General features: G+C 42.1%; 1 protein-coding gene across 1 annotated transcript in view; it reads left to right on the top strand.

Annotated features, from left to right (window-relative positions):
* The window catches only part of LOC105917171 (protein dispatched homolog 1-like), a 97,518-nt gene that overhangs the window by 20,549 nt on the left and 52,618 nt on the right, over positions 1 to 24,351 (top strand). Inside the window, exon 3 of the mRNA XM_036147680.1 lies at positions 14,191 to 14,269. The gene's annotated coding sequence lies outside the window, so the exon portion shown is untranslated. The remainder of the gene's footprint in view (positions 1 to 14,190; positions 14,270 to 24,351) is intronic.

Here is a 24,351-nt window from a genome sequence, read left to right as displayed (position 1 = left end):
CTTGTTCTTTTGTTAATTAATACATTTATTTTGGATTCCTGCTGGACACGGCGGAGTGTGACCCTGACCTGTAGGATCCCAGGGTCCTAACAGAGTCTCCTGCCTCCTTTCTGGGCTCAGCTTTGTCTGCTAATGGGACTTGTTGGCTGTTGGCAGCTATTCAGTCCATGCTGGATGGTTTCTGTGGTCCCCGCTGGATAAGCATGTTGAGTAAAGACAGGATGTACAAGCTGCTTTAAGACGTCGGTTTTTGTTGCAGTTTGTCATTTTCTCTAGTATTTCTGTCCTTTTAGCATTCAAGGGCTTTAGCTTATGTCAAAGGCTCCTCGGCCATTGTATCATGTACATCCTGCTATTTCTGATGGCATGGATTCATCAAGGTGTCAGAAACATGCCTCAGAGATTTTTGGTCCATATTGACATGGTCTTATAATTCATACACTATAAATCTGCTGTCAGCTCATCCACAATGCAAATTTCAGGGTCTTATCGGAGATCTGGTGAGTACGGACACCCTTGGAGTATACAGTGTACTCATTATGTTGAAGAAACCAGTTAGAGAGGCTTTGACCCTTTCATATATAATGCATTATAGTAATGGAAGTAGCCATCTTAAGCTGGTACATGATGGTCATAAAGGGAGGGAAATGGGGTGTGTCCCAGTTCAGGGACTGCCTCCTTCGAAGGCCTCCTTTGTAGACCAATAACGTCACAGCGCCGCGACAAAGGCTGTCCTAATTCACGGCTCCTTAAAATGCAGCCGTCAAATGTGTACTGTATTTTCCGGACTATAAGTCGCAGTTTTTGTCAGTTTTTGTTTGTTTTTGTTTTTATACTCTGGAGCGACTTATGTGTGAAATTATTACACATTTTTACCGGTATATCATTACACCTGTTATTTTCACACCAGACCGCAAGAGGGCGCTCTAGGCCTGTGTTGAATCAGACGTAAGCGACGTAGAAGCGGAAGTGCCGCAGCTTCCACCTCCGGAGTTAACGGAGTTATTTGAAAGTGACACAGAGGATGAAGATTTCACTGGATTTTAGTTATTTGGCGTGATACGGGCGCTTTGGTTAACTTCTTTACATTTTATGTTATAGTTATCTGAATAGCTTTTAATATGTTATGTTAACATACCAGGCACGTTCTCAGTTGTGTCATGTAGCGTAAGCTAACAGTACAATTATTCAGCCTGTTGTTGCCTCCGTTCTATTTTTATTTAAAATTGCCTTTCAAGATGACATGTCTGTTCTTGATGTTGTATATTATCAAATAAATTTCCTCCAAAAATGCGACTTATACACCAGTGTGACTTATATATGTTTTTTCCTTCTTTATTATGCATTTATGGCTGGTGCGACTTGTACTCTGGAGCGACTTATACTCCGGAAAATACGGTACTTCTTTTCCCAGATTTGAAAGATGGGCCTGGTGTCTTCTTTTGTGGCTCACCATATCCCATGATTCATTGCGGGTTGAAGAGAATTGTTTAAACGTCAGCAGAGGAGAGGACTGAAATGCTGTGAATAAAGTTGGACCTGTTATGCTTTCTGTCACATAAAAATAACTTTTCAAAAGGTTTAGGTGAGAATTTAGCGATGTAACCCTGAAAACTGCTTGGTGTATTAATATATCACTTAATTTTAAAAGTGCTGGGACATGTCCGCTGCTGCTAAACTAAACACCGGTCCACCTCTACATCTGCTAGAGATGTAGCATAATCAGGATATTGGGACAATACATTAATATATAAAGTAATAAAGTAATATAACTTTGCATAGTAGGTATATAAAGAAATGAGGAAATGGGTCTCCCACACACAGTATGTTAACGTGAACAACAAGGTCTTCTGAAATAAGTGTCTCAGTAGAAAACGCTACATTGCAAAAAAAAAAAAAAAAAAAAAAAAAAAAAAAAAAAAAAAAAGTGACATCCTGGGGTGTGAAAATGACCACAAGCAAACAGACACAGAGCTGTCAAACGTTTGGCTGAGCAGCAGGATAAAGCTGAGAGCTGGCTCAGAAATGGAGGTTACAAGCGTCCCACAGTCTGCTAGCTCCAGAATAACAGTAAACAAGCCCTACCTGGAGCAGAACGTGACGCATGGAGAGCCATTAAGCCAGTCCTCAAAGTCCACAGTCCCCTGCCTGCTTTAGATGTTTCTTTTTATGGCCAAGGTAGGGAAACAAACGGGTGATTGAAACGTGTAAAATGACTTGCTTATGATTTTAGTAGGAAACTCTTAACCACACAGCTTTAGCTGTCCACTACAGAAGACAGTTAAACGTGCCGGTCTTGGTCCTAGCTGAGAAAACAAGTCCTTGTGCTGTCAGAACCATGACACGCACCATAAAGTAAATATTATATGCCTTTTGTTCATCACTCTCTAGCTTTAGGCAGTCGGGGGGGGGGGGGGGCATTTAGCTGCATTTCCTGACTCTGACTTGACAATCCTCATGTTTTCTGTTGGTGGCACACGACTCCAGACCTTCTGAGGAACACAGAGCTTCCTCTCTGAAGACGTCAGCACTAATGCGCTTGCAGATAGATGCACACAAGGCCCGGCGAGCTTGTCCAAGTCTTACGTCAGCCCGTTGGACCGGACTCCTGATTGCCCCCGGCTGCCAGGCACAGACGTGAGCCTTCTCACACCACATGTCCGCAGCTGTCAAGGTCAGCTTGAAAGCATTTTCCTGCTCAGTCCCTGGCTAGAGGTGTGTGGGCGTGTGTCCGTATAATTGTGAATTGTAAACGCATCTCGCTTTGATAGCACAGCACCTGTTTCTTTGTTTCTTACGATCATTTCGAGTCGACACACAGGTGGATTCTTTCAGTCTTGCCTCAGACCACAATCGTTTGCCTGATCACTTTTATCCGCGTTTTTTGCCAACTCAGATCATGCATTTGAAACGGTGCAGAGGCTTCACCAAAGCACGCTTGGTGTTTGTTGTAAGCACAGTCCTGTGGACATCTTTTGTTGTTTTTAAAACTATTATTTTTTAGCGCGGGGCAATATGGCTTAAAAATAAAATCTCCAATTTTATTATACCTAATCAGATTAATCGATTTCCCCCCTCCCTCCTTTTCGTTTCACATAAAGCAATTAAAGAAATTATTTTTAAAACTTGCTTTTATGTCTATTGTTTCGTCTGGGAGGTGATCTGAGTTCAAAGTGCAACTAAATACAAGCTATGAAACATGCAGGTAAAACAAGATGCCGTCGTAAACAATGAAAATATAGCTAAATGTTTGCTGCTAGCGGTTTTACACAATGAGCTTAAAGCCTTCACTTCCCTTGTGTGACTTCAAACTACCATGAAAAAATTAAGTAAATGAGTAAATTAAAAAGCCTCGTATTATGGTAATAACATATAATAATTTATTATATTTCATGGGAGCCTATTGAGTTTATTGGCAAAATAAAATCCAAATTTTCCAAAAAATGTAATCTTAAAAAATTGTAAATTCAAATTAATCAATTGAATCAGTTTATCACCCAACCCTACTATTTTTTTTTTTCTGATTTTCTCCAGTTGACTGTGACTACAGCTCCTTTTCAGTCTGGCAGAAGCTTAGACAACTATATCCTGAACCTATGATAAAGACCTCAATCTCCCAAAGAGGAGAGTTTTTTTTTATTACACCCACCAACGTTCTCTTTTACTTTGCTCTAATGTGATAGATCAATAGAAATTAGTGCATTATGGTGAGGTGGAAGGAAAGATGTTTTTTGATATTTTGTTGGTTGAGAGCAGTGACGGTGTAACCTGATTAAGCTGCGTTGGATAACTTTGTTAAAAGTAACTTGAAATCTGCTTTTAGGAGTAAGCTTAACAGATGGTTGTTACAACAAGGCTCAACGTCGTAAATATAAAGCCAGAAAATATCTGTGGTGGAAAGAGACAAGATGAGAAGGAGGGGAAAAAACACATGTGGATATTGCTACGTCACCATGCTTTCAATCCAGACAGGGTTTCTTCATTTACCTTAAAGCCCTCCACTTGATTATGCAGCTTTCAACCTAGGGGTTAAGGCATTGTGAAAAATACATTTCATTTAGAGGAATTAAAAATCATATGTCCACTAAACTGCTGTGACTGTAAGGAGTGACGCAGAGAGAGAGGTTGAACACTTAATAGAGGACTAGATGACAGAAGCCCTGTTTGCTAAATGATACAAATATTGCATTTTTTTGTAACATAGTTGCATTATTTAGCAGAATATAAAGTGTGAAGCTGCTGTTAGGCCCACTGCATTTTCCATGTAGCTGCATCTGGATCTGGATGGTTGGATGAACCACTGCATGAAAGCAATGCGCACGCTAAACCGTAATGTAAACTTTATGTCTGTCTGTTGTTTCGGTCTCCAAGATTAACCAGAATTAGACTGTAAAAAAAAAAAAAAAAAAAAAAAAAAAAACTGAACTGAAAATGAAATTGTCTCATTTATAAACCGAGTCCACCTGTGTGTCATTTGAGCTCAGTAGAAACGCGGCTGTAAACATCATTGAACAAGGAGCACCATGAAAACCTAGGAACACAGCAGACAGGTCAGGGAAGCCAGTTGTGGAGATGTTTAAAGCAATACCTTAGAACATAAGCATAGAACAGCCCAGAGTACTTTGTTCAATCCATGATTTATAGATGGGAAGAGCAAGGCACTGCTACCAACTCTCCAAGACTCGCTCCGACTGACAGGCCGAGAAAGCAACATTATTAAGACGGCGGTCCTCAAGGGCCGGTTTTCTGTTTCCTTTGGATTAGTCTCTACTTCAGCTCACCTAAATCAAATAACTCTACTGCATGCTGAGGAGGCGACTCGGCCATTTAATTCAAGCATATAGTTTAGGGAAGCCTGGAAACTTTGTGGGACACCGGCTCTTGAGAACCGCGGTGTTTAAGGTCGGCTGGAAAACACCCCTAACGGCTCGCGGTTGAATGTCGATAGCCGTGTATTATTTTCTATCTGCTTGTGTCCTATCACACAGCGTCCTAATAAAGACGCTGGCGTTTTTGTGGTTTTAAGGCGACAACGTGTACAAAAGCTCAAGGGATGTGAATCCTTCGCACGAAGCTGCGGCTGTAAATGTCACTGCCAAAGGTTTAGAGATCTGCCTGCTGCTTGATTACCAGCCCCGGCTTTTAAATGGCTAATCACCAGGAAAGAATAATGGCTGCAAAATGTTCCGCACAAAGCCTTGAGTCGTAGTAATAGTTGTAATGGATGGCGAGGTTTAAGCTAGCGGACAGACTGTATGTAGGAAAACCAGCAGAGCTGACTCCCTCATGAGTTCCTGTTGGAGTGCACTCGGCTCTGTTCTCTGTCAGCTGTCGGCCATGCTCGCGCAGACCCGGTCCGAGCCGTGCCATCGGGTCTCTCACCATGATCGCAGCATGTTTCTAGACCCATGGGGGGGTCTGTACTACGGCCTAGGCTACCTAATTGTGATTTGTGGATGTAATGCCTTCGGGTCAGCTGCGTTCTGTTTTATCGGCCAACTGTGGGTACGGGTTAATGTTGTCTTTAATCTAGCAGAGGTGGGGGCTCCTGGGACCCCGCTTAGAGTCGGATTTACATTTGAGACCTTTTCCCATCTCCCCTGTCACCTTTAGGCGATGGTGTCCTGTGGAAGATGCTTTAAAACCACCGTAAGCGGTTCGGTGCTGCTTTTGGTTTCAGAGCAAAGTCAGACAAGATTATTTACAAGTTTCAAAACTATCTGAATAAAAAAATAAATAAAAAAATTGGCCTAGCTCCGATATTGACATCTGCATCTCGTTTTGGTCCGTACCCTTCCCAGAATACTGAAGGACAATGGGCTTACTCTTAGCTGAAGGTTGCCTCATGTCTTAATAACTCCGTTATTTCTCCTAATTCCCATGAATTCTTCAGCGAAAGGGTCAGAATTAGAGAAGTGCTGATTGCAGCTTCACCCATCTTGCACCCATCCTCCCAACGCTCTCTCTCGTTGAGGAAACAGAGCATGCTTTGTTTTTATAATTATCACTTGGGCCCAAACCCCGTCTCCGAAGCTCAGAGGTCACAACAACTTGCCCTTTGGGGTTGTGTTTAAGTGGCTCTTAAGGCCGCTACTGTAGCTAATCAAAAGGATTTATGAAGTGCATCACGGTGAGGGCAGCGGACCAGAGAGCGCTTGCTGGCACCCTGCTGCAGGTGTTGCAGATCCTCCAACTTTCCTCTCCATCTCCTGCTAAAGCTTCCGATTGATGGCAGCTGGTGAAATGTTCCTTGTTCTCCATTTGTTGGCTCTGAAAGCGGTTCTGTTGGTGGAACATAATGCTGGCACAAGCCTGTTCTTCCTCCTCCCGCAGCCGGTCACTCCCCAGTCCGGAAAATAGTCCTGCACATAAAGCTTTTGTAATTACGTTGATCCTGAGGGGGGCCCTTTACGACCCACTGACGCATTCGATCACAGTCCAGCATGGCTCTTGTGAGCGGCTGCTGTGTTTAGCATAATTCCAGCTTCACGTCCAGCCCGTAGTGTTTGGAGTGCTTCTGGTAACGCGGAGTTTGCACTTGGTCCAGTAGGGGAGGGGGGCAGAATAAGGTATGGAGAACAAAGCAACAACTGAGGGGAAGAACACGGGATGGAAGGGGTTCTTGCCGAGTTGAGAGGGAAAACTTCAGAAGCCTGTTCTACAAGATCCAGATGGTGCTGACCCCCCACCCCCCAAACAGTCACAAGCTTCATGTATCTTGGGGGGACTTTATGTGATACACCAGAACGAAGGAGTGCATGGTTCTGAGGTGGAAGGATAATGATGTGCCTTTCTATATCTTGTATAGAAAACATTTTGAAACTGAGTGAAGAGCATTCCCACACCATGATGCTAACACCACCGTGTTTCGTTGTGGAGATTGCGTGTCGCTGCCACCTTTTTAATGAAAGCCCTCAAAGATACTACTCGTGTTTGCCGCTGCACCGGTCCCTTCCGTGGAAAAGCAAGCTGGCTGCCACGACTGATTCGTCACAGTGTATATGTCGGTGTTGTAACGAGGGACTGGATGGGGGACATGAAGATTAGCTTAGTAAAGATAATTCATCGTAATAGCTTTAACTCCCATTGACGACGTTTGCGAACTCCGAAAGCTGACGGCGTGGCTGGGATTGCTACTTTTGTTCTGTGAAGGATTTATTTTGGTTGGTTCCATGAGAGCATCCATAAATATCTAAATGTTTTCATGTACTATTGGATCCAGTGTTTTGCATTCTTAGATATATAGTTGGTTTTCTTACTGTAGTAATAATAATAATAATACACAGTCACGGTACAAAAAAACCCTAAAAAAACAACAATATCCCGGGTTTTAACCTAAGTCTTTTATGTAGCAATATACAGTCTCCAACATATTACATGTAAGTGTCATACTAGAGTGAGTTTATCCTATCTTTCTGGATGAAAGCAGGAACTCCTTATTAGAGCCTGCTTTATCCACTGGAATATATCCGTTCCTCTACTCCTCCTACTTTCCCTCGCCTCCTTACATTTCTAGCCGATAATGCCTTTGGCCTGGTTTGAGTGAACACAACAACAGGTCAGAGCTAATGAGCTCTCTGTGAGGAATGCCATGTAAAGGCAACCCCCCCCCCCCCCCCCAACCCACATGTACCAAATGCCATACGCTTGGATACCTAGAGCTGGGGGTGGAGGGGATACACTTCCCATTAGATCCCTTAAAGGGGCCTGATTGGTGGACAAAATGGCAGAGAAGTCCAGATCGTTTGAGACGTTTGAGCCTCGCACAACTGTGTGACACCAGAGCCGATGCTGATGAAGAGGTTAAGTCAAATTAGGGTTGGAGTAGGGTGGGGGGGGGGGGGTAATCGGGACTGCAGCAAGTTCTAACATTTGTTCACCTTCCTCACTCCTTTTCCTCCCTCTAATCCCCCACCGTCCCCTCTACCATAAGTAACCTTTGGCATGAGAGGTCAGTGTTGTGTTCCTGCGGGGTGACCTTTGGTAATGAGAATGTAGGTTAACGGGCGACCTGGAAGCACTTTGTCCCCGTCTCCTGGGAACTCAAACAGGGAACGTGCAAAAGGCACACAGCAACAGCTGCAGAGGGGCTGTGTGCTCTCACCCCCGTTTGTCTGGAAGTAACGGGAAAACAAACGCCAGCCCCATCCCCATGAGCGATGCTCTTCACTTATCATGGCAATGCATTATGAACATCTACAAAGAAGAACCTTCCCCACCGCATGATGCTCTCGCCACACAAACCATTGTGCAGTGGGAGAGAAAGTTTAAATGTGGCCTCTTCTGACCAGAGCACCTGCTTCCACACATTTGCTGCGTCCCCCTACATGACTTGAGACAGACAGTGTCAGTCCCGTGAAGAGGATGATCAGGGTTGTCATTAATGTTCTTTATGAAGAACCCTTTGCACAGTCCCTGCAGAGCACTCCCCAGAGCAGGACCAGTCTTCTTTATCAGCTTGTTAAAGGTTATATCGGCTGGGTGACATGGCCTAAAATCAGTATTGCGATATCTTGAGCAGTTCACCTTGATGACGATAAATGTACAATAACAAAATTTCCTCAGTTTTTTTTCAACCTCCCCATCTCTTTAACTTCTTGATTCAGACTGCAGGGGTGGAGTCATGTGACTACAGACTGTACGCTGCGTGTTAAAGGGACAGGAGCCTAGCCTACCTTTATCTATTAAAGCGACCTTTCTCTTCAATTTTTTTTTAAATACAGAAAATACGGCAATAACCAACGTCATTTTACCCATGTTGGTGATTTTCCCGTTTATCACCAGGGCCTACTGGCTAACATATCCATGTGATGGCAGAACAGGCTCAGGCCCTGTTTACACGACAACGATCCATTGAAAATGGGACTTTTCCCGTCTCTGTTAACATGTTTACACGACAATGTTCTAATTACAATCTCTGTTTACGCGCCGACAGGAGAAACTCGTAAATGTTGTAACTGTTGCTTGGGGTGGCTTTGAATTATAGCCGTGGTTATATTCAAAAGAGTCAGCAGCCAACACAGTTACCTGTCATTTTTTTCTTCCTCTGTGGGTTTTTTTTATTAGTAGGAAGCCATAATGTTGTGCCTGTATGCTTTAGATTCCACTGATTTCTGTCATACTGCACATGAGCCAAGGACGCCCTTTAAGAAAAGATCTGGCTTCCTTAAATTTGTCATTTACACGACAACGGAGACCAGGACGTTTTTTTTTTTTTTTTTCCATCTATTACATTACATAACTCCTTTTGAAATTGTGCCATTGTCAGAGAAAGCACTCGCCGTTGTTGTGTAAATGAGCCCAACAAACGCAACCACACGGTTCCGTTCTCACCCAAGACGTCGTCGCGCAAACATGGCTGGACGAACGCTTTCCTAAGAAGTACAGGCTGCTCTGTCCCTGCTTTTAGGAGCTTTAAACTTCTCACAACTTTCCGCCTGGTTCTCTGACAAACCTTTGACAGCTTCACAGAACAACTGGATCTATACTGAGATTAAATTACACACAAGTGGACTCTGTTTATTAACTTGGGGACTGTTAAAGGCAGCTTGTTTGACCAGATTTATTTGGACATATCAGGCTAAAGGCGGGCAGCACAAAAATGCCGACCACACCCCAGAGTCCATGTGCCTTTTTCTTTTCATTTGGCACATCACTTGGTTGCACATACCGCATTGCTTCAGCATCCTTGTTGACCTGCAGCACATCTGTGACCCTGACATCTGGCACGCTCTGTGGTAACCCCTCGCTTTATCTGGGTAACGTGTTGGAACGGGTAATCCGCCCACATGAGTCAGACGACAGGTGTATATCTGGGTGGATGTATGCCCTGAGTCAGTTTTTTTTATTGTAGGTTAAATCAGGCAGCTTCAACACTTAATGTTGTGTGTATATATATACACAATATAAAACTCCTCTCTCATCATGGGTCCGTTCGGTTCAGTCACCAAGGCCTGTTCTGGTTTGCTCTCGCCCTTTTGGAGTCTCTCCCTACACTGCTGCTTTCATCGCTGGAGATCTTTCACGTCGATATGCACGTGTAATTTGATACAGGCTTAATCCCCCCCCACCCACCCACCCTTTTTTAAAATCCGACTTGTCCCATTGCAATTTACATATCTAGCAAGGAATCGCAGCTGGAGAAAAGACACAAGTGGAGACAGGAGCGGCTAGAGGTTTCTTGGCCGGCATCCATGTTTTACAAAAGAAGGCTAATCTACCACCGTAGCGTGCTACGCGGCTCTTTTCTTTAACTTGAGCACCTAAGAAGAAACGGGCACCCCGCTGTGTTTGTTATACTGCTTAGCGTTTTAATGTGAATTTCTCGCGTATCGTACCCCGGTGGAAAATATCAGGAAGGGAAAAGTGCCTCAGTGATCTTTGGCACCGGCTTCTTGTCGGGACAAGCAGCTTTCTCAATACTGCTTTCAGATTATTCCATTGCAGAAACGTCCCTATTGTTGTACTGCTTTTTTTTTTTTTTTTTGCTTTCATAAACAACACAAAACCAAAACCAGAAGTAGAGCTTGTTCGGAGACTCTATTATCCTCCAAAACAGCCTCAGGGCACTGCAAATTTATCATCTCTGTAGATAATGACTCCATGCCGGTCGTTACCCGTATCATTTTATCCCGGCGAGGCTGTCGTAAATGTGCTCCCGTTTTATTTTAGGCGTGTGCATGTATCAGGTGCTCATACCCTTAAATGTTAATTCATTTTCAGGGTGTGAAAGATATGACGCTGAAAAAAGTCAAGGACCAGCACAGAGTGGTGAAAATGAAAGGCGGCGGGACGTGTTGAAACTTCCCGTGGATGAAATATCAGATCAAATGGAGAGTGCAGGGATGGAAAAGGCTGATGGTTCCGTGCCTTTAGGATGCAGCTCCCCTTAGAGCCTGGATACAGGCAGCTGTTGTATTTCCTCCCAGGCCAGGATGGCCCACAGCTGTTGCTGCTGGTCCTCCAGATCCGGCAGATCAGCACCGGGGTGGACTTCAACCACAAGCTGACTGCGCTTACGCTGGATTAGGAAAAGACAGCGGGGCTTGTTTGGCTAAAGGAGGACTCCAAAAAGATGCAGGCGGTTAAAAAAAAATCCATCTGAAGCATCTTCTGCATCTGGTGACCTCCATCCACCGTTCTGTTCTATGGTACTTCGCACAGACATGCTAGCTCCTGGTGATTTGAATAATTTCAGTGCCTGTTTCCATTTATGCGAGGTATTTCTGAGCTCCGTTTTTTTCCATTTTTTTTTTTTTTTTGAAACTCAATACTGATTTTAACTGATCCCAGCTGCAATAAGACAAAAGAACAGCTTTCCTAACTTGTCGGGACAAAAAGCATTCATATCGGGAGCGAAGGTATCGTGGCGCATGTGAGCGAAGCTGTCACTGTAAAACAGGGTTTTAGTATTTTAAAACAGACTAAACGATAAGAGAGTTGACGTGTTGAATCGGCCTTGGCATCCTAAATTATTGATTAGCGAGGTTAGCGCAGCTACCATCAGTAAAACAGCAGTCTGTGTTCTATCCCTGGAGAACGCAGATCCTTATTTGAACCATGAGCTTTCCAAAAGGCCGGCAATATTTCCAAATCCACGGCGGTCCGTGACAGACGGAGGTTGAGAACCGTCACAGATTAAACAGAGCGTCCTTGCTGTGCTCTGTTCAGCCTTGCTGTTAGCTGCTGAAATTCTTGCTCTCTCTTGCGCGCTAAAAGGAACTGAAGACATGTCTAGACATGTAATAGAAAATTGTTTTCTTTTCACACCACCGACTTGTGTTGAACACCTGACTCTTAGTAACAGCATTCACACCCAGTAGTTTGATCAGTGCTCCCTGGCAGAGATGATGCGGTTACTGATTAGAAAACGTTTCATTTCCGCCTTTCCAACCAGACAATATCAGGTTTTGTTTGTACTTTTCTCCATGATGTCAGCGAGTATGTTGGGAAGTCCCCTTTCAGATGAACATATTCCAGCTATACCGCAGAGCCTGACTTGTTACACAGCCTAACCTGCAAACAGAGGAGGGACTAAACCAGATTTGAGAGCGCCCTTGTCTGTCTGGAAATGGCTTTCACTCGGAGGAAATGAGTCTGTGATACACAGGCATTGCTCAAATTCCTCCCCTTGTGTCATCGGCGCTAAAGCAAATAATGGCTTAGGGGGAAGGATTCTGCCACTGAACCAACAGATTGTTCCCATCGCTCAAAGGGAACATTTTTTTTTTCCAGAGTTTTTAAAAAGGTGGGAATAAGAAGAGCTTTTTTTTTTAAAAATGGGATGATTGCTTGCTCAGAGGAACCAGGGCGTCTCAGAATCGCAGTTCAAGGAAATGTATGGCTTTGACTCCTCGGGATTGGAGGGATGTGTTTAAGACTTGGCGAAGGCTTCTCCAGACTCGAGCCATTGAATGATTTGCTGCCAGCTTGGTTGCCCGGGCCTACCAGTCAATTCCAGTCAGACTGCAGCAAGATCAGCTTTTTTTTTTTTTTTTTTTCACCGCAACACATGTTCGTTGTAAGCAACGTGGATGACATCTGGGACATAAGCTCAACAAGACTAGAACACTCTTGGTTGAGCGTTAAGGTTTCACGCACTGATGTTTTTTTCCTAAAGGAACCCATTTTGGACAGTAGAACCATCGCACTGGAGAAACAGACCGAGTGGCTGAGAGTGAACTCTATTTGAGCAGATCACTAAGATTAGGTTAATATAAGTCCCAAAAGACATGTTTTTTTTTAATGATTTTCCATAAAGCATTTCTCTGGATCTATCTTGATTTGCGGTGCTTCTTCTTCTTTTTTTTGGTTTGAAAACGTTTTTACTTATGTTGAAACCGGGAGGGTTGGTGGAAATTTAAGCCTCCTTTCTGAGTTAAAAAGGTCGCTTTGACCTGAGCTCATTACTCTAAATGGGCTAAAAGTTCCTCCTTTTTTTTTCTTCCCCTGTCCACATTGAATTCTAGTTCTCTCCATATCGGCACACACCTCAGTAATTGGTGATGTGGACCATATGTTTGGCTTGAATGGCCTTCTGTTCTGTAAAGCCATTAGACAGAGTCAAAGACATATTATAACCTTGTTATTGGGCTACCTGTCGCTGCGTGGACGGCCATCACAGGCAGAGGGGTTAAGCCTTCCAGTCCTGTTTCCGTTTTTCAGGCCTTCTCAGATGGTGGATCTGTCAAACCAAACTTATTGCTTCAAGACACAATGGACGTAGATCTGTGGTTGTGGGTAACCTCGCGGTTAAATGACCTGCTTGGACCTTTTTAGCAAAGCCAGGGGGATAAGGCAGGCGTATGACCTCTCAGCTGGAGGGGTTGGCTGAAAAACACTTGCACATTTAGGGAACCCGTGTGTTTGATGGGGTCACACTGCAAAAAGGGAACTAAAAGTAAGTCAAATTATCTTGAAATTAATGTATTTTCTCATGATTTAAGCAGGTAAATAAGACTATTTGCCAATGGAATAGGATTTTTGCACTTAAAATAGGAACATTTCATCTCTATCATCTTATTTCAAGGGCAGGATATCTAGTTATGTTATTGTAGGGGTAAAAATACTCACTCCATTGGCAAATAGTCTTATTTACATGCTTAAATCAAGGAAAAATACATTAATTTTAAGAAAATTTGACTTTTACTTCCCTTTTTGCAGTGCAGAGTTATGGTGTTGACTCAGATTGCTACCATTGGGTGATGGTCATTTGTCCCCTCGGTCGTCTTGGTCGTGTCACAACCCATTTATTTTGGAGCTTTCAGGTTTCATTTGTACCCACAAACCAAGTTTTGTAAAACTCAGTTGGCCCAACTGGGGTTCAGGCCCAGAACCAATAAGATTGGACCATGATATGAAATCTTTAAAAAAAGATATAAGGGGGTGACTGGCTCAGTGGGTAGAGTAGTAGTCTTGCAGTGTTCAGTTCCAGCTTCACACGTCAATCTGCCCTTGGGCAAGGCGCTTAACTTAAAGTTGCCTGCTGGTCTGCGTACTGATGTAGGATTGTGTGCGCGTTAGTGAGTGGGATTGGGGTCTAAGTGATAGATGCATTTTGTTTGTAAAACCCAGACCCTCTGCGTTCTCACTGTTTCCTAGCTGGAAGAAGGATAATAGCTCCTCAATTTCGATTTGATTCTGAGTACTGGTAAATAACAATTACACGGTATTCTCTTTGTTTTTCCACAGATAAAGCTGTGAAAGTGAAAGCCTCGGCTGGTCTGAACACATGAATGCCCGCAGAGCATGTTCCGGTGTCAACCTACAGGTGAGACAGCTACGTTACTTCACAACAAAACGCCTTTCACCCAGCTCTCATCAAATAATTAGTCTTCTCCTCTATGAATTATTCACGAAAAGATGGAAAATTGCCTGTATTCCTTCTCCACTGAGGAAATAAAGCAGATGGTGTGACTGTCGGTCTGACAGAGGAAACTCAATTCTCTTTGGAGCTTTTGGTGCATCATGGTTCAAAACTAAAACCATTCAGAGTGACTCTACTTTTAGTGCTACTGTCGCATAATAATTAGAAATAGTTTAGTAATGCAGTAGGATGCACCTGCTGGCATTAAAGGCAGCTTCCCTTTAGCTTTCATCCACTATATTTCTATAGGTTGAAAACCTATTACTTTTTGACTAAAAAGTAATAAGATATGCTCGATTAAGACCACAGAGGATGAAATTGAGACTAAAACTAAATTATGCTGACTTCAAGAGACGGTGACTAAAAATAGATTACAATGTGTCAAGAATATTTTTTTCCTGCTGCTTTACTGACATCACAGCTTGATAAATTGATCCTGAATGGATGAGAACGTTCTGGCACTAGCAAGTTAATTTTAAAGTCCATTTAAAGGACGTAAATGTTTTGCAAGACCGGTACTCCAAGTGTATAAGAACAAGAGCATGCGTTTACCATCATCACACCTCAGGAGTAGAACGAAGCTGAAGAACCTAAAACGAAAACGAGAACAAATATTGTTTTTGAGCAGTCTTGTTCGATGAAAAAAAAAAAAACTGGAGCTAAAAGTTCACCAGTGAAGAAGGAGCAGCAGCAAAGGCTGACTGGTTGTTGTAGAGGTCCTGGGATTTCAAAATAACTCCCTTCCTGCTAATAAGGCCTGAGGCTAGACTAATATACAGGTAGGCCTCTTTTTAAGAAATGTTGTATTTTTTGTTGTTCTGAAATGTTCTGAACCTCCTTGTTTTTGGATTTGCTTCTTGTTTAGTTACATGCGGGGGGTTCGTATTTGCTTGCTGTAAATGTCTTGTTAACTCATCCCTTTTACAGATTTAAATAGTAAAACATTGTACTATACTCAGCAGGTAATTACTCAGTTTGTCATAAGGAGGCTGAATGACTTGATGCTCAGATCATCGGCATCAAATGAGCTGACATTCCAGATGAAATGAAATGCTAGAATCAAAGACTGCTGTGTGTGGGATGGCTTTCCTGTCTTTTCTGCAGCATGTTTGAACAATATGGGCAGTAAAAGTGCAAAGCCATGTATAAATAGGGTCTCGCATTGTTCACTGTTATGTTCAGTAAACTTGTCCCTTAAGACAAACTGACAGGCTTGTCTTGACATCATCTTGTGAACAGCCCTTTAAAAGCCCGTTATTATGATCCTGATGTAAAGTTCACCCACCTCCTCTTTATGTGCTGGAAAAGTCAGTCCCCTTTCATCAATTCCCCCTTAATCACAAGCAGCCTAATAAAGAAAACATGCAAGGAGTCAAGAGCGGTGCTGGGAAGCAGCCGCTGCTGGCTTTCCTCCTTTCACCGTGCCTCTGTCTGGCAGGTCCAGACTAGCCTGCAGTTAAAAGGTGAGGATGTTTGTTTTTCACCTGGCAACAGCTGGGTCACTGAGCCAGGTGAAGATATTTACCTCCAGCTCTGTCTGAGTGGACTATCCAAAGCCAGAGAGAGAGAGAGAGAAATAAAACACTCCCCACATCATTTTTTTCTTCTAACACATTTTTAGGTTAGATTCTGGCAGCGCTGATGTGTAGATTGTGGGTAGCTAGATGGTGTGGTTACAGTGATGTCCGGGTTCATGATCATTCACAAATTCTCCCTAGCAAGGAAAACGCTACCGAGAATTCAGGGTGATGTGGGTCAGATTACTTTACTCAACATTTGACTTCATACTGTGGTGTAAGTTTCAGTTAAAGAAGCAGTGTAGACCTGGATGCTCGGAGAAACACACACACACGTTGGTGAAGACAGCACAGGGGATTGTGGGATGCCGTCTACAGGCTCTGGCCATGGTTAATGCTAGTCCAAGGAAGGCAGACACATTGCCACTGATCCCTCCCACCCGGACAATTTGACCCACTTCAATCAGTTAAACGCTTCGGAAACATTACATCTAAAAGCTAAAAGACTCAAAAGCAGCTTCTTTCCAAAAGCTGTAAGGGCTATCGTCCCCTGCTGAGAAGTTTGTGGTCTGTTACATGTTACAAACCCACTACTGGTAACGCCTATTTGCACTCTGTACTTTCTCAGGGAACATGTGGTTGCAAAGCTCTGTAAATGAGGGCTAAAGAATATTGCACAGAATTTACCGCGTGCATGAGTGTTTCATTGAGGGATCTTTAAAGGATTAATTTATGCAACAGCACAGTAATTCACATCGTTTGGAAAGGGACTGATATTGGACCTTTTGGACTCAGTGTGAGTCTTATCAGACCCCAAAAACATCATATATATATATATATAATATGTAAGTTGAGTCTGCGTGTTATATATTATCTGTGTATATCCTGTCAGTCTGAAAGAAAAGATTCCTGATTCTTTTTGTTGTTGGCTCTGTCCTGGTCTGCTGTTATGGTACACGTCAGGCTGCGTGTTTACAGCAAGTTTAAGTCAGACATTTTTCGGTCCACCTCATGCTTTCAGATGTGTTGCTTTATCATATTAAGATGGGAATGATGCCGCATGCTTGTCTTGGTATGTATGCAGCTGTACTCACACGTGTTTGAAGTTTGAAATGCGCAGCATGCGTGTAGGCCTAGATAACTCTTGTCATGTCTGCAGTGGTTCAAGTTGGGGTTCAGTTTTGAGAGCAGCCAGTGGATAGAAATCAGCCAGTATATACAAAAATCCTTTTGTAAGACACTATTTGCTTTAAAATGTCAGGTACAGAGATCAGTTTGCTGTGACTGAGTTTCAGGGTTTTTAGCGCTAAGCAGTACGGATTGTTGCAGATTTCAGATATTTTTTTCTGGCCTTTCCTCAGTGAATAGACATTATTTATAGTTACGCCCAAAATCATTCATACCCTTGCCAGATTTAGGTTTAAAGTTATCTTTCAATTTCCATTAACATGCTGGAGTGGTCCTGGCAGATTCCAACTTTAATCTGATAGGCTGTTTGGCTGGGGAACTGTAAATTAGGGTGATGGCAAGGACACCTTCCAACGTAGCAGACTTGGGGCTCATGGCTAAAGATGAATTGTTAAAAATATCAGTGGAATCATGGAAATCGATGCTTAGTAGTTTTGTAAAGGGGTTGATTGCTGTAATGCAAATTCAGAATTTTGCCATAGTTATTGAGAAGGGTATAAGTAATACCAACATCCCATTTTATTAATATGTAGATTAAAAAAAAATTTTCTCGAAAATTTATTAATTTACACTGTTTTATTTTTTCAGAGATGCCACTCTCTAGTTAAAATATAATATTAAATCCAAATCACCTATGAGTTGGAATATATTGGGGCTTAATTGTATATTAAAGACAACGGCTATATCATACCACTGCCTGAGCAATAGTAGTTAATTGACATTTAAATTGTTAATTCAGCATCTTAGCTTTTAGCACATAGTGCGGTTTGCTTTGCAAAAGCAGCAGTCTCCGTGTGTGTTCATTAGACAATGTACACCCTTACTTTAACTAGGACATTTTCAAAAGGCTGCAGTTGTTTTCAGAGACAGGATTATCATTGAGAGCTTGAAGCTGAGAGCCAAAAAGCATAAAACACTGGAGCTGGGCTGTAATATGTTCAGCCTTCCTGTTATCTGCTTCAGATTTAGCGCCCTCCCTCACAACTTGAATGAACTACAGACTTGGCATGTTATAGAATATACAACTGCATACAGATTCAGTTACGCAAAACATATTAGATGCAGTTAAAGGTATATAGCCACGCTATATGCTCATAAAAAATACCTAAAGCCGTTGGATCATGATAAAATAAAGTTATATACACCAGGCCTCCATCCTGATAGTGTTTTGATGGTTCTTTTTGAGGCTAAATAGAAACCAGCACTGGGCACGATGAGCAGATACAAACAGATGTGACGCCATCTAGTGACGGTATCGCAGAACTATCATAATAGTGAATGGATTCATACTTTTTTTTTTTCACTGGATCTTGGAACATTCTTCATTGTTTCACTGGGAGATGCTAATAACTGTTAGCCGGTTATCCCCTACTGCGCATTCGCAGTGTTGCACTTGCGTTGTTGTTATAAATATACACAAAAGGCTTTATTACCTAACAAACTGAGCAAAAACAACATATAAGACATATAAAATTTTTAAATTTTAGAAAGCTCACTCATAGTGAAATCCCTCAATTTTCGTCACCATAGTAACAACTTCCAAGCTGAAGAGTCTTTTTACCAGTGCAGCTTGCCAGCACTTATGTTTGCTGGATTCCTAGACTGGAAGGAGATTGGACTTTTGAGTTTCCAGCTAATTGGTCACGGATCAGGACCAATAAAGCTGAAAAGGGTCTGATTCTGGTCACCAGCTGATCAGTTAAGTAGCAGTGTCAATCTCCAATCTTTAAAGGCAGCTGTCCTGTAGCTTTCAGATGTCTCCTTGCTCCAACACACCTAAATCAAATGGCTAAGCTGTTGTTCTATGTACCTGATAATCAAAACTAGGAGCTGGGAAAGTCGTGAACACGGGTAAACAGCATTCCAGTTAACACAGCTGGAGAAGTCAAGATTTCGAAATAAAAACTAAAAAAATAGGTTAGGATTCCAGTATGGCAATGTTCAAAAATTTGGTTGTTTTGTTCGTAGTACCTCTTACAAAAAGCTGTACTTTCCACATGCAAACACCACTTTTAAGTTGTTTGGTTCAGAGTTGCAGCGGCTATTTGTAACACTGATTTAAGGCGCACTCTTACAACTGTGTCTTGTAAAATAAACACATTCTACTGTTGTTGATGTGAGGAGCTGCCATATTGGATCCAACATTCGCCCTTAAACAATTCTGACTTTTCGAGGGGAAAGCCTGACTTTAGCGATCGTTGACTTGATTTTTTTTCAAACCTGAAGCCGGGATTTCCGAGTTCCGACTGCAATTGGAATGTAGCATGTGTCCTCTAGCATGTAATCATGTTCTGTGAAATCTTGCTAATAACCTAATGATTTGATTCAGTAGAGAAACATCAAGAAGTTGTTGGATACTGGCCCTTGAGGTCTGGAGTTTGACACCTGGGAGTAATGGCACCCAAATCTAAGACCTGTATTTGCTCAGATGTCATGGTAACCCCGATCTCCTGTAAATTGATCCTCACACAAAGTGAAATCTGTTTAAAATAACCATTACAAATTAAAAAATATATAAACCCACCAGGCATTCAGGATAGGGATTTAATGATACTAATGACACCTGGTTTGCTCGCTGAAATATTTGTGTCTTTAACCAAAGGCTGATTCACCCTCCCGCTCCTCCCTGGCAGCTGTGTTGACCATCTCGTGCATGGGAACCCTTGATTACGGGGCTGACTGTACACTTGTGCCGCCAGTTCACTGCTCTTCCCTCAGCCGGCACTCACACAATACCGATTTCTTCACTTTGATCATGGCGCGTTGTAAAGGACTGCTGCTCCATCACCAGACGCCTCGGGTCATCCACCAGACTTTATTGGCCTAATGAACGGTTCGGTGATGTTGATCTGTGCTGTCTCTGGCAGCCAGTGCGTGTCCAATAAGCTGACGCCGGCAGAGGCTTGTGCGCTGTGTACTTCGTTAGAAGCCTCACCTGCGATGGCCGCAGATGATGTCTTCATTAAAGTTTTAAGATTTGTTGATTTTAATAATAAGTTGTGTTGGTTGATGTGATCGTTCGGAAAAAAACACCACTCCTTCAGCTAATAGGATGCAGGTGTCGTAAAATGACATCAGTGTTTGAGCTCAGTTGGAAGTGGCTGCGTTGCTGAAATATAATTCATATTTCTTTTTTTTCCTCATTTGAAAAACATCCAGGATGTGATTTATGATTAACCTGGCACGTTGTAGTGAAAAACTATATTAATATATGATGAAAAACTGTAAATGTTTTGGACTGTATCAATAAAATCTCAGCGAGCGATCAATAACAGATGCTTGATGTGGATCCATTATTGGCATCAGAGTTTAATAAATACTTGAGTTGGCATCGAGCCTCTCAGGCAGTTTAAATATTGAGAAGATGTTTGGATGTGTTTTGCATTAGGTCTGTCTCTGGGACATGGAGGTTAGCTTTTTAGAGGTAGAAACTGTGTAGCGTCGGCAGTGGACTGTTAATGTTTCCCAAAGGAAAATGAGCAAACCCTCATTACCAGCACTGTATTACAGCAATACCTGAGCATTTCCTGCATGTTTTAAAATGAAACAGAAAATGTCAAAAGTAATCCTCCAGACATATCCCCATGACATCCAGAGGGAAAATATACAGTAAGCATGTTAGCAGGTAATTTAATGAAGCAGAGGATGGCTTTACAGTTTACTTGTACCAGATGTGGTGTCTGGTTACGTTTTTGCGAGATATCATGCAAAGTGATAAATATAATCATTGTAATGAATATTGTAGTAAATCATTTTTCTGTGCTAGTTCCAGTAAGTTGACGCGAGGTATTGATAGGGTTACTGATATCTAGGTTGTGCTCACACCCCACCTCACTTCAGCATTTCTTTTCACGCTAACGACTATCCGTCAAACTTGGAAATGTACACAGTGGAACCTAAAAGGGACGTTTGTGGCTCCCGGTCACCCTGTCTGTCTTTTGGTGCGCTTTGATGTTTTATCTGGTCAGGCATCTGCAGATTTCATGCAACCTGCTTATGCATTGCACGTGTGCTGCCTGCTAAATCTAAATCATCTGGTTTGTTTCTAATGGTATTGGTCTGACTGAACGAAAGTATTCAACAGGGCCAGTACTCTGCACCGTTAGAGTGGCTCTTAAAAGTGTATGCACCCCTGGTAAAATGCAAGGGTTTTATTATTTAGATAAACAAGACTTTGATGAATCCTTTCAAAAGTTTAACCTTAGCTAATATTTTGTCCAATTTATATAAAAAACAAAAACATTCATTAGAGGAAGGAAGAAAAAAAAAAAACAATCGGCAACCACCTGCTTGCATAGGTGTTCACACCCATTAACTTCTTGAGTTCACACCTCCACCATGAGTTATGGTAACTCTGTTGAACCTGAAATATAGTTTAGCTGTTATGGTATTGTTGTTATTGATTTATTCTTTTGACATTTGCTTTTTTTCATTGTTTGGCAAATAAAGAGAATAAAGGATAGCAGAGGCAAATGCAAAAACTGGACATTTCTCCAAAATGTATGAAAATTTTTTTTGACTGAAATTGGTCAGGGAAGCTGTCAAGTGGCTGACAACACTGTAGGAGCTGCAAGAATTTCCAACAATCATCTCCTGTGTTTCCCATAATTCCTGGCCTAAAAGGTTGGTTAGTTAAACAGGAGCCTTTTCTTCCAAGCAATACATCCAGACCTGGCTGAAACCATTATAGGCTGGGCCACGATTCCAAATGTTAAGTTTGACACAGAAACAAGGGAGAGTATTATAAAAAGAACGCTATGCCCGCTGTGACACATAGCGATGACAGCAATATGCTATGTGGTTACTTTTCTTCAGATGGAAACCTTCAGTTCTCTGCTAGAAAGCATAAGATGCAAACTGATTTCAGTCGTCTTTGGTTTCTGTGAGTCAGAACAAAATGACTTCATTGGAGGAAATTTAGTTTTGGACGGGCCTAGGGAGAGTCCAGAACAATGTTTCTCAGGAAATCTGCAGAGTCACCTGGCTGTGGAACAGATATGTGTCAACCGTTGGACAGTTGCAGGCACCTGTCAAACCTGCCCAACTCTACACGATTACCTTCTTTTGTCGGACTTTTAACTAGTTGTTGTTCTTGATAAATCATAAGTCACCTGAATCCCTAAACTGTAAATATGATCAGAAATCCTTTCAAGTTTCTTTTCCATACTCAGCCAAAAGGTTGAAGGACAAAAGTCTTCAAATATAAACTTAGTTTTGGGATATTCATTTAAAAGTGCACCAAAGAATGTTTGTGTCTATTAGATCCCACAGACCATGGCAACTCTTTAGGACAGAAGTCCTTAATGCGTCTTCTAGTAGGGTTGCAGAGGTACTGCCAGTGGGTCGCAAGATTTAGTCCCGTCCCTCAGACCCCGCTTGTGCTCCACCCCTAAACCTCCTGCCTTGTAAACCCACTCTGTTGTTTGTGGTTACAAGGAGGGCCTTGCACAGTCTCTCCGTTAATCAAGGGGGTCATAGACTGCAAAAGGTCCTGCTTTAGGACGTTATTGTGCAAATTTTTGATCCAGGAAGTCAGGTGGTTTTATTGAAGAGTGGAAGAATACGTGTCTACATTAAATATCAGGAGCCAACAATAAACAGAGGTCACTTTAGATTCCAATCCTTTTGCCATTTACGTAAGGCAATATACTGTATGTATGGCATTGAAACGCAAGGGAGACATGCATTAGGTTGATTATGCCATAAGCTATGTGTCGGATGCTAAAAACCAACATCTGTACCATTATTAGGATATATTTAGCTACAGGCAGGTTTAGGTTGAGATGATTGTTGGGTTGGGAGTTGTTTTCTGACTTTTTTTTGTTACTCTTGGCTCACCTAATTGGTTGATATTTGCATGCGAGGTAAGCTATGGGTTCTCTGAGAGTCCTTTTTGACGGGTCGGAAAACCAACACCGGTGTCAACTGTTGCCTTGGAATAGTGAAGATTTTTCTTAATCTTAGAGCTCAATAAAAGCTCAATATAAGGATAGCATTTTGATTTGACTGGTAGCAATGTTCTGACAGAGGATTATTGATGCAAATCCAACAGTGTGTTCATAAAAAACACTTTCCTCGACATAAAAAAGAAGTACCTCTTACATAAAATCAAACCCTGCAGCAAGACAGGTTGAAACACAGGTTGAAAATTTCTAACTTTTGACATTTGATATTCTTTTGCATTCAAGCTGCTTGTTTGCATTTCTTTTAAATGTCTTCTCTTTGCAGACCATGCAGGCTTCTATCATGGAACTGTTTGATCTTGTCTGACCAAGTTCTTTGGCTCCTACATCAGTAAGGTGTAGTTTTACCAATGTCATGTACTATTCAACCCATAGTCTGAGAACTGTTTGCTTTAAATTTTGCGACAGGTTAAGTGCCAAACCTTTTTCAGCGAGGGAAATCATATCCCACAAACTGCGAGGGGGAACTGCAGATCAAGGAACGGCACAGTTGTTGTTACAGCAGCTGAGATTTTTCTTTTAATATAATCTGCTTTGATCCTGCTAGTTGGAAGCTTGACCCATACATCTGCGTCTGACACTTGGCCGACCTGACTCGTGTTCGAGTGTATACGTAAACGCTTATTTTCACAGTAACAGGTATCCAAGCGTTTTCTCCTCCTGAAAAGTAACAGTGAGAGCTAATGTGGGTTTGGAGCAGCTGAAAGCTGAAGCTTTTAACCTGGAGGTTCAGATGGCCGCCTTTTATCTATATATCTGGACTTTCCACTCGCGTTCCCCTACATCATTTTCTATGTAGCCACGGTACCTTCCAAAAGTAAATACAATCCTCAAGTCTTTTATTGGGTTTTTACGTGATGAAAACGGCGCAAAAAGTGCATTGTTGTGAATTGGAGTGAAAATGTTTTTTGTTTAATGAAACTTTGAAAAGTGTGGAAATGCGGTTGTAATTACATCCCTTTGTGCTGTTACCCCTAAAATAATATCCCATGTAACTGATTTCGTTTACGAGTCACATAGTTTAATAAAGAAAATAGTGTGTAATTTGATCCCGGTATAAATCCAGTTGTGCTGTGAAGTTTGTCAGAGAACATCCGTGAACAAACAGCTTCATGAAGACCAAGGAACCCAGCAGACAGGCCAAGGAGCAAGATTTTAAAACAAGGTTAGGTTATAAAACAATATCCCAAGCTTTGAACATCTCACAGAGCTTTGTTCAGCCCATCATCTGAACATGGAAAGAGGATGGACCAACTCTAAAATAGAGCTACACAATATCTAATTATTGCAATGTGTGTTTACTATTCTCCATTTATTG

The sequence above is a fragment of the Fundulus heteroclitus genome, chromosome 15 (genome assembly GCF_011125445.2).
Source record: "Fundulus heteroclitus isolate FHET01 chromosome 15, MU-UCD_Fhet_4.1, whole genome shotgun sequence".
NCBI lineage: Eukaryota > Metazoa > Chordata > Actinopteri > Cyprinodontiformes > Fundulidae > Fundulus > Fundulus heteroclitus.
This window is presented reverse-complemented; position numbering and strand designations above follow the sequence as displayed.